The sequence below is a fragment of the Fistularia commersonii genome, chromosome 12 (genome assembly GCF_037954325.1).
Source record: "Fistularia commersonii isolate RoL2024-O1a breed Wild chromosome 12, RoL_Fcom_v1.0, whole genome shotgun sequence".
NCBI lineage: Eukaryota > Metazoa > Chordata > Actinopteri > Syngnathiformes > Fistulariidae > Fistularia > Fistularia commersonii.
Window position 1 is genome coordinate 5777642 of NC_141295.1, and position 13475 is coordinate 5791116.

Below are 13475 nucleotides of genomic sequence, written 5' to 3' on the forward strand. Positions count from 1 at the left end.
GGAAAGTCTTTATAATCAGCTTAAAACCGTAAAACTAAATCGTATGTTGTTATTGATCAGGGAAAATGCTGTTATTGGTGAAGATGCAGCTCATTTAGGAAGATCATAACGACTGGTTCAGTCATATTTACATCGCTATTTCCTCGCTTTCCCAGAAAGAATAATATATTTTTTCCTCAACTGTGACAATTGGGTAGGTTTCTGCTTTTTTGTTTGAAATTCCTCTGACAATATTTGCAAAAAATATCTGTTGTACCCTAAACTGTCAGGGTTTTGGTACATTTGAATAAAATAATATTATGGCCAAGAAGGCACATGTGTAAAAGAGAGACTTTGTGGAATATGGATTGAGGAATTGTTAAAACGCTTTCAAAACTTATATATGTGATAAGTGTTTAATCAGTTATAGCTTTATGTTTTATTCTTCAAACTAAATGCTGACTGAGCAGAACGCATACAATATCTACTACATTTTCTATTTAACTTTTGAATCTGTTATAATCGAGCAATTCGGCACAGGAAATGACGTCATGTATTGTCCCTACTTTCCTTCGAAATTATAAATTAGGGGGCGTGGCCAACCGGCGGACCGGAAGTGGAGCCGAGCTAGCTGCTGAAGCTAAGGAGCGGGACGCCGACTGCGGAAAACAAACAAATTTAACTATTTTTCCTGACGATATTGCTACAATTCGATGAAAGTGTAACTGGTCCACAACCAAATTACCTTTGAGTCGTTGTGAAATTTTTAACTGTTATTCTTTGTCATTCTAAGGTGAGACGCCGGCGGGCAGCAGGTAAGAAGCTAGTAGCATTAGCATCGAGTGTCTTTGCTCGCACTGGTTAGTTCAGGACTCACTTGTTAACCTGTGTTCAATTTTTAAGTGTTTGAGTAAAATCGAATGTAAATGCTGCAATTATTGAAGTTACGTTGTGGAGCAGTTTGTAGCCAAAACCTATTTAAAGTATTTGCATGTTGAAGGTTAGTTGCAAAGAGTCAGAATACATGTGTGTGAATGACATGGACCTCACAGGAATGTTAAGGTTACAGGATGGAGAGATTGAGAAGGTGGAGGATTTTAACTAGTTGGATTGACAGTGCAGAGCAATAGAGAGTTTGGAGGATATTTATGGATGGATTGAACGAGAACATGGTATGAGAGTAAAGGAATGCAGGGAAGAGATGGATGGGAGAAGCTGAGAGGAGTAGAGAGTTCCCAGAAAGTCTTAAATGGTAAAATTACAAACTTTATCTACCCGACACTTCGCACTCATTGCTGTTAAATCATTCTTTCCTGTCGATCAGACCCGTAAAACTGTTAATTCATTTAAATCAGGGGTGCAAACTCAAATACGCAGTGGGCCAAGATTCAAAACAGGGACAAAGTCACAGGCCAACTCTGATATTTATTGAAAAAAATCTTCCTCCAGATGTAACAATGAACCCAAACAAGTTTTACTTAAAAACGAAATATGTAACAAGCATAGCTTAATGCTATTCTATAAAAAACTTAATATTTACACATGCAAAATCCTGTTTTCAGCCTAAGTAACAGGGTGCCGGTATTAGCATAAGGTGGCACTGCAGACTATCTCGCAGGCCAGTTCTAATAGTCATTTGTTATGACTTTGCGTGCCAAATATAATTCCAGTGCTGTGACGGTCTTAAGTTAGTCAATTCCAGAACCTTTTCACTGTTTTCCTCTCAGTCCCGCAGCAATCTGCATTTCTGTATCTACACTTATAACATCTTGTCTTCAGTAGCATCTACTCACTGTTTATACTTGTATATTCTGTAAAATTGCTCTTATACCATCTCTATATTACCCTTCTGGAGAGTTACTGTTTAACTCATCTGTATGTTTATAGTTCCATCTGTTAATCAAAATAATTGCCACCTATTTGTACATTATCTTCACATATTTATCCACCTCTACTTACACTAACTTTGAAAAATGCATTTATCTATAAATGCACATTCTGTACATTTGCATTTTATTTATTTTGGTGGGCGGGACACATTTTCATTTAATTTTTATGTGCGCGCCAATTTGGTATCATAGAATTTAACAAAGTGAAAATTTCAATATTTAACTTTTTTTTGGCATTTTATTTAATCCTTAAAATCATTAATGATCATATAATTTCACTTTTTTGGCATTTTACTTAGACTTTAAAATCATTAATGATCATATAAATGTATGTAATCATCCATACAAAATGAAACAAAAGGAAAAAAAATAAGGAGGCTCTAAATTCAATATTGATTGAAAATATGTCTGAATGTACATAAGTATGTATTTATGTAGATATATTGTGTGCATGTATGTAAGAATGTATATATGTATTTATTTATGTATATATGTATGTTTGTGTGTGTATATTGTTATTTATGCTATAGTTATCGGAATAACTCTTAATATTTTATGACATATATAACATGCCTGGTATATAACATACCAGGCATGTTCTCTGTTGTGTCATGTAACATAAGCATACCGTTGTTGTTACCTCTATTCTGTTTTTATTTTAAATTGTTTGTCATTTAAATTTAATGTCTGTTCTTGGTGTTTTGTCAAATAAATTTCCCACAAAAATGCAACTTATATATGTTGTTTTTCCTTCTTTATTATGCTTTTTATGGCTGGTTCGACTTATAGCTTATAGCAATATGAACGGCAGAATTGACAATAATGTAAACAAGTTACTCAGGGTTTGGATATGATCGAAAGGACAATATGCGCTATATTTCCATGAATTTTTTAAAGATAATTTCAATCGTCAAATTGCCACATAAATTGATAAATTTCTGATTTTTTAGTTTTCTGATTGACGTCTAGAAATCAACCTGCGTGGTCAACAGTTTTCAAAACCCCTTTAAAAACACCTCCAAGTTGTCATAGAATCAGTCGTGTAACTGACAAAGTTGAATAAAAATCCTTTCTCATCTATATAATTTAAATGATAAAAAAACATGTTTCCTTTTCTACCGGGGACACTCACACTTACACCCCCGCCTCCGCGGGTGGCGAGGGGTGGCCGGCGCCCATCTCTCAGCCTATAGGGCCGCCCCGTTTGCACAGGGCCGCTCACACCATTCATTCCTAGGGACAATTTACAGTCGCAGATCAACCTAAATACGTGCTTTTGGCCGGTGGGAGGAAGGGAGGAACCCACGCGGACACGGGGAGAACACGCCAACTCCACACAGAGGCAACTGCACACAGTAGTTGCTGTGGGGCTTGAACCCGAGTTGCTTTGCTGAGAGGCCACAGCGCTAACCGCTGCGCCACCGAGTCGGTGGCGCAGCGGGCAGAAATTAAAATTAACATTGCTGGTACCTCTGAAGAATACAACTCCCCCAATTCATGTCTCTGTTGCTTAGAAATCAACAGAGTAAAAAGCACATGTTAGAATTTGAGACAATAACTTCTTCTTGGTGTCAAGTGCCAGCCTACATAAACATTGTATATGTATGTATGGTTGTTTCTGTATATTTTGTATGTATGTATGTATGTGGAATTGTATTCATGTGGAATGTTTGTATGTATGTTGTGATATATGTTAGTATGTATTTATGCATGTAAGTATGTATGTTTGTATTTATGTATGTATGTATGTATGTACGAATGAATTTATGTATGTATGTATGTATGTATTGTATTCATGTGGAATGTTTGTATGTATGTTGTGATATATGTTAGTATGTATTTTATGCATGTAAGTATGTATGTTTGTATTTATGTATGTATGTAGTTATGTATGTATGTATGTATGTACGAATGAATTCATGTATGTATGTATGTATTCATGTGGATTGTATGTATGTTTGTTTTTATATATGTTAGTATGTATGTATGTATGTTTCTGTATATGTATTACATTACATGCATACTTACATACATACATACATACATGCATACACACAAACAAATATGCAAACATACATATATACATGTACGTATGTATGTATGTATGTATGCATATATGTAAGTATGTATGCATGTATGCATGTATGTATGTAAGTAAGTATGTATGAATGTTTGTATTCATGTGGAATGTATGTATGTTGTATGTATATACATACATACATTCATATATTCATATTGTATTCATATGAAAATATACAGACAAACATACATGCATACATACATAAATACATCCTAACATACATAAAAAACATACATATATATGTATGTATGTAAATATGAATGTATGTATATGTTATTTCATATGTAGATATATATTTATGTATTAATGTATGTATGAACGTATGTAAGTTTGGATGTATGTGTGTATGTTTCTGTGTATGAATTTCTTTATGTAAATATAAATATAAGTATGTATGTAGTATGTATGTATATATTTATATATGTAGTATGTAGTATGTATGTATATATGTGTATGTATGTATGATTGTGTCTGTATATTTTGTAAATATGTATGTATGAATGTATGTAAGTATTCATTTGGAATGTATAAATGTTTTTATATATGTAAGTATATATTTATATATGTATGTATTTATGTATGTATGTATGTATGTATGTATGTATGTGTGTTTGTATGTTGGTATTCATTTGGAATGTATAAATGTATTTATATATGTATGCATTTATATATGTATGTAAGATTGGATGAATTATGTAGATTTCTGTTGATGTATTTCTGTATGTATATATACATATACATATATTCATATCTACAATATGAATACATGAATATATGTGTTTTTTATATGTAGATATATATGTATGTATGTATACATATACATACAAACCAACATACACACGTACACAAATACGTACATATATGTAGACATATACAAACAAATGTACATAGTTATATATTTGCATACATACGAAAATACATATAAAGAAACATACATACATTCATATATGCATACTAACATACATATACACATGAATAAATATATACATACATAGATAAATTCATACATATATACATACATTCAAACATATATATACACAAACATACATATATACATAAATAAATACATATATACATTCTTACATATATGCATACAATATATCTACATAAAAACATAAATACATATGTACGTACATTCGGTACATTCATATTTTCAAATATACACACATACTTACATACATACATACAAACACATACAAACATATATACATACCTACATAAATACATAAAACATACTACATACTAACAGATATAATAACATACATACATTCATTCAACATGACTAAAAGCATATATACAACCATACAATTATACATAAATACATACAAAAATAAACAGAAAAAAACATACATAAATACATACATACATACATACATACATACATACATAGGTACAATACTAACACATTTAAAAACACACATACATTCATTAAACATGACTAAAACATATACAACCATAAAATTATACATAAATACATGCAAAAATATAAACATACAAAAATAAACAGGAAAAAAACATGCATAAATAAATACATTAATACATACATACATACATACAAACATACGTATATACATACATACATACATACATGCATACATACATACATAAATACATATATACAGACATACATAAATACATACTAACAAATTTAAAAACATACATAAATACAAAAATATGAACATACATACATTTATACATACATACATACATAAATACATACATATATATATAAATACATTCACAAAAACAGACATAAATAAATACATAAATACATACATGCATATATACATACACACATACATACATAAATACATATAAAAAGACATACATAAATACATACTAACAAATTTAAAAACATACATAAATACAAAAATATGAACATACATACATTTATACATACATACATACATAAATACATACATAGATACAAACATACATACATTCACACAAACAGACATGCATAATTACATACATACATACATGCATATGTACATACATACATACATATATAAATATATACATACATACATACATACATTCACACAAACAGACATGCATAAATACATACATGCATACATACATAAATACATACATTCATACATACAAATACATACATACATACCCACATTATTCATATATACGTACATACATACATAAATACATATATACAGACATACATAAATAAATACTAACAAATTTAAAAACATACATAAATACAAAAATATGAACATACATACATACATACATACATACATACATAAAAACATACATACAGACATACATGAATGCATACTAACATATATAATAACATACATACATTCATTCAACATGAATAAAAACATATATAAAATCATACAATTATGCATATATACATACATATATACAATTATACATACATACATACATACTTACAAAAATAAATTCATATATACAGACATACATAAATACATACTAACATATATAAAAACATACAAACATACATTCAACATAACTACAAATATACATACATACATACATAAATACATATATATATACATACATACAACATAAACAGAGTCAACCACACATTCATGCATTCTTACATACATACATTCTTACATATATAAAACATACATACATACATACGAAAATATAAACATACAGACATACATAAATAAATGCTAACAAATTTAAAAACATACATACATACATTCAACATGACTACAAACATACATACATTCAAGATGACTACAACATACATACATACATGCATACTTAAACGGTTACATGCATACATACATACATACATTCAAACAAACAGACATGCCTAAATATATACATACATACATACATGCATACATACATATATACAGACATACATACATAAATACATATATACAGAGATACATAAATAAATACTAACAAATTTAAAAAGATACATAAATCAAAAAATATGAACATACATACATTCATACATACATACATACATACATACATACATTCACACAGACGTGCATAATTACATACATACATGCATATATACATACATACATACATATATAAATATATACATACATACATACAAACATAAATACATACATACATTCACACAAAGAGACACGCATAAATACATACATGCATATATACATACATACATACATATATAAATACATACATACATACATACATAAATACATACATGCATAAATACATACAAACATACATACATTCACACAAAAACAGACATGCATAAATCCATACATGCATACATACATACATACAAACATACATACATACATACATTAATACATATATACATACATACATACATAAATACATACATACAGAATTACATAAATGCATACATAGAGACATACATAAATACATGCTAACGAATTTAAAAACATAGATACATACATTGAACATGACTACAAACATACATACATACATACATTCAAGATGACTAAAACATACATACAATCATACATACATACATGCATACTTAAACGCTTACATGCATACATACATACATACATACATACATACATTCAAACAAACAGACATGCATAAATATATACATACATACATGCATACATACATACACACATACATACATAAATACATATAAAAAGACATACATAAGTACATACTAACAAATTTAAAAACATACATAAATACAAAAATATGAACATACATACATTCATACATACATACATACATACATACATACATATATAAATACATTCACAAAAACAGACATAAATAAATACATACATACATACATGCATATATACATACACACATACATACATAAATACATATAAAAAGAAATACATAAGTACATACTAACAAATTTAAAAACATACATAAATATAAAAATATGAACATACATACATTCATACATACATACATACATACATACATACATATATAAATACATTCACAAAAACAGACATAAATAAATACATACATACATACATGCATATATACATACACACATACATACATAAATACATATAAAAAGACATACATAAGTACATACTAACAAATTTAAAAACATACATAAATACAAAAATATGAACATACATACATTCATACATACATACATACATACATATATAAATACATTCACAAAAACAGACATAAATAAATACATACATACATACATGCATATATACATACATACATACATATATAAATACATACATACAGAAATAAATTCATACACACATACATACATAAATACATACATAAATACATACATGCATAAATACATACAAACATACATACATTCACACAAAAACAGACATGCATAAATCCATACATGCATACATACATACATACAAACATACATAAATACATACAAACATACATAAATACATACATACAGAAATACATAAATGCATACATAGAGACATACATACAGAAATACATAAATGCATACATAGAGACATACATAAATACATGCTAACAAATTTAAAAACATAGATACATACATTCAACATGACTACAAACATACATACAAATATACATTCAAGATGACTAGAAACACACATACAATCATACATACATACATGCATACTTAAACGCTTACATGCATACATACATACATACATTCAAACAAACAGACATGCATAAATATATACATACATACATACATACATACATACACACATACATACATACATAAATACATATATAAAGACATACATAAGTACATACTAACAAATTTAAAAACATAGATATATACATTCAACATGACTACAAACACACATACACACATACATACATACATACGTATATTCAACATGACTAAAAACATACATACAATCATACATACATACATACATGCACACTTACATAAATATATATATGCATACATACATACATACATACATTCAAGATGACTAAAACATACATACAATCATACATACATACATGCATACCTTAATGCGTACATGCATACATACATACATACATTCACACAAAAAGACATGCATAAATACATACATACATGCATACATACTTACATATATACATACATACATACATAAATACATATATACAGACATATATAAATACATACTAACAAATTTAAAAACATACATAAATACAAAAATATGAACATACATAGATACATACATAAATACATACATACATTCACACAAACAGACATGCATAAATACATACATACATACATGCATATATACATACATACAAACATATATACATATATACCTACATACATACATACATACATACATAAAAACATACATACATACATTCAAGATGATTAAAACATACATACAATCATACATACAGGCATACCTAAATGCGTACATGCATACATACACACATATATACATACATACATACATAACTAAATACATATATAAATACATACATATATACAAACATACATACCTTCACACAAACAGACATGCATAAATACATAAATGAATAGATACATACATAAACAAATACATACATCACACATGTATGCATACATACATATATAAATACATACATACAGACATACAGAAATACATACTAATAAATTTAAAAAACATACATAAATCCAAAAATATGAATATACATACATTCATACATACATACATAAAAACATACATACATACATACATACATACATACATTCACACAAACAGACCTGATTAAATACACACATACATGCATATATACATACATACATACATACAAACATAAATACATACATACATACATACATTCACAAAAACAGTCATGCATTAATACATACATGCATACATACATGCATACATAATTACATACACAAATACCTACATGCATACATACATACATACATACATACAGACATACATAAATACATACTAAAAAATTTAAAAACATACATACATACATTCAACATGACTACAAACAAACATACATACATACATACATGCGTACATTCAACATGACTAGAAAAATACATACAATCATACATACATACATACATACATGCATACATACATACATACTAACATAAATACATATATACATACATACATACATTCAAGATGACTAAAACATACATACAATCATACATACATAAATGCATACTTCTATGCATACATACATACATACATACATACATACATTCACACAAACAGACCTGATTAAATAAATACACACATACATGCATATATACATACATACATACATACAAACATAAATACATACATACATACATACATTCACAAAAACAGTCATGCATTAATACATACATGCATACATACATGCATACATAATTACATACACAAATACCTACATGCATACATACATACATACATACATACAGACATACATAAATACATACTGAAAAATTTAAAAACATACATACATACATTCAACATGACTACAAACAAACATACATACATACATACATGCGTACATTCAACATGACTAGAAAAATACATACATACATACATACATACATACATACATGCATACATAAATACATACTAACATAAATACATATATACATACATACATACATTCAAGATGACTAAAACATACATACAATCATACATACATAAATGCATACTTCTATGCATACATGCATACATACATACATACATACATATATAAATACATTCACAAAAACAGACATAAATAAATACATACATACATACATGCATATATACATACACACATACATACATAAATACATATAAAAAGACATACATAAGTACATACTAACAAATTTAAAAACATACATAAATACAAAAATATGAACATACATACATTCATACATACATACATACATACATACATACATATATAAATACATTCACAAAAACAGACATAAATAAATACATACATACATACATGCATATATACATACACACATACATACATAAATACATATAAAAAGACATACATAAGTACATACTAACAAATTTAAAAACATACATAAATACAAAAATATGAACATACATACATTCATACATACATACATACATACATACATACATACATATATAAATACATTCACAAAAACAGACATAAATAAATACATACATACATACATGCATATATACATACATACATACATATATAAATACATACATACAGAAATAAATTCATACACACATACATACATAAATACATACATAAATACATACATAAATACATACATGCATAAATACATACAAACATACATACATTCACACAAAAACAGACATGCATAAATCCATACATGCATACATACATACATACATACATACAAACATACATAAATACATACAAACATACATAAATACATACATGCATACATTAATACATATATACATACAAACATACATAAATACATACATACAGAAATACATAAATGCATACATAGAGACATACATAAATACATGCTAACAAATTTAAAAACATAGATACATACATTCAACATGACTACAAACATACATACAAATATACATTCAAGATGACTAGAAACACACATACAATCATAGATACATACATACATACATAAATACATGCACACTAACATAAAAACATATATACATACATACATACATTCAAGATGACTAAATCATACATACAATCATACATACATACATGCATACTTAAACGCTTACATGCATACATACATACATACATACATACATACATTCAAACAAACAGACATGCATAAATATATACATACATACATACATACATACATACATACACACATACATACATACATAAATACATATATAAAGACATACATAAGTACATACTAACAAATTTAAAAACATAGATATATACATTCAACATGACTACAAACACACATACACACATACATACATGCATACGTATATTCAACATGACTAAAAACATACATACAATCATACATACATACATACATGCACACTTACATAAATATATATATGCATACATACATACATACATACATTCAAGATGACTAAAACATACATACAATCATACATACATACATGCATACCTTAATGCGTACATGCATACATACATACATTTTGTATGTCTGAATGTATGTATTTAAGTATGCATGTATGTATTAATACATACATGCATACATACATGCATACATAATTACATACACAAATACCTACATGCATACATACATACATACAGACATACATAAATACATACTAAAAAATTTAAAAACATACATACATACATTCAACATGACTACAAACAAACATACATACATACATACATGCGTACATTCAACATGACTAGAAAAATACATACAATCATACATACATGCATACATACATACATACTAACATAAATACATATATACATACATACATACATTCAAGATGACTAAAACATACATACAATCATACATACATAAATGCATACTTTTATGCATACATACATACATACATACATACATACATTCACACAAACAGACCTGATTAAATAAATACACACATACATGCATATATACATACATACATACATACAAACATAAATACATACATACATAAATACATACATACATACATACATTCACAAAAACAGTCATGCATTAATACATACATGCATACATACATGCATACATAATTACATACACAAATACCTACATGCATACATACATACATACATACATACATACATACAGACATACATAAATACATACTGAAAAATTTAAAAACATACATACATACATTCAACATGACTACAAACAAACATACATACATACATACATGCGTACATTCAACATGACTAGAAAAATACATACATACATACATACATACATACATACATACATACTAACATAAATACATATATACATACATACATACATTCAAGATGACTAAAACATACATACAATCATACATACATAAATGCATACTTTTATGCATACATACATACATACATACATACATACATTCACACAAACAGACCTGATTAAATAAATACACACATACATGCATATATACATACATACATACATACAAACATAAATACATACATACATAAATACATACATACATACATACATTCACAAAAACAGTCATGCATTAATACATACATGCATACATACATGCATACATAATTACATACACAAATACCTACATGCATACATACATACATACATACATACATACATACAGACATACATAAATACATACTGAAAAATTTAAAAACATACATACATACATTCAACATGACTACAAACAAACATACATACATACATACATGCGTACATTCAACATGACTAGAAAAATACATACATACATACATACATACATACATACATACATGCATACATAAATACATACTAACATAAATACATATATACATACATACATACATTCAAGATGACTAAAACATACATACAATCATACATACATAAATGCATACTTCTATGCATACATGCATAAATACATACATACCTACATTCACACAACCAGACATGCCTAAATACATACATACATACGTGCATACATACATATATACATAAATACATACATACATAAATACATATATACAGTCATATATAAATACATACTAACAAATTTAAAAATATA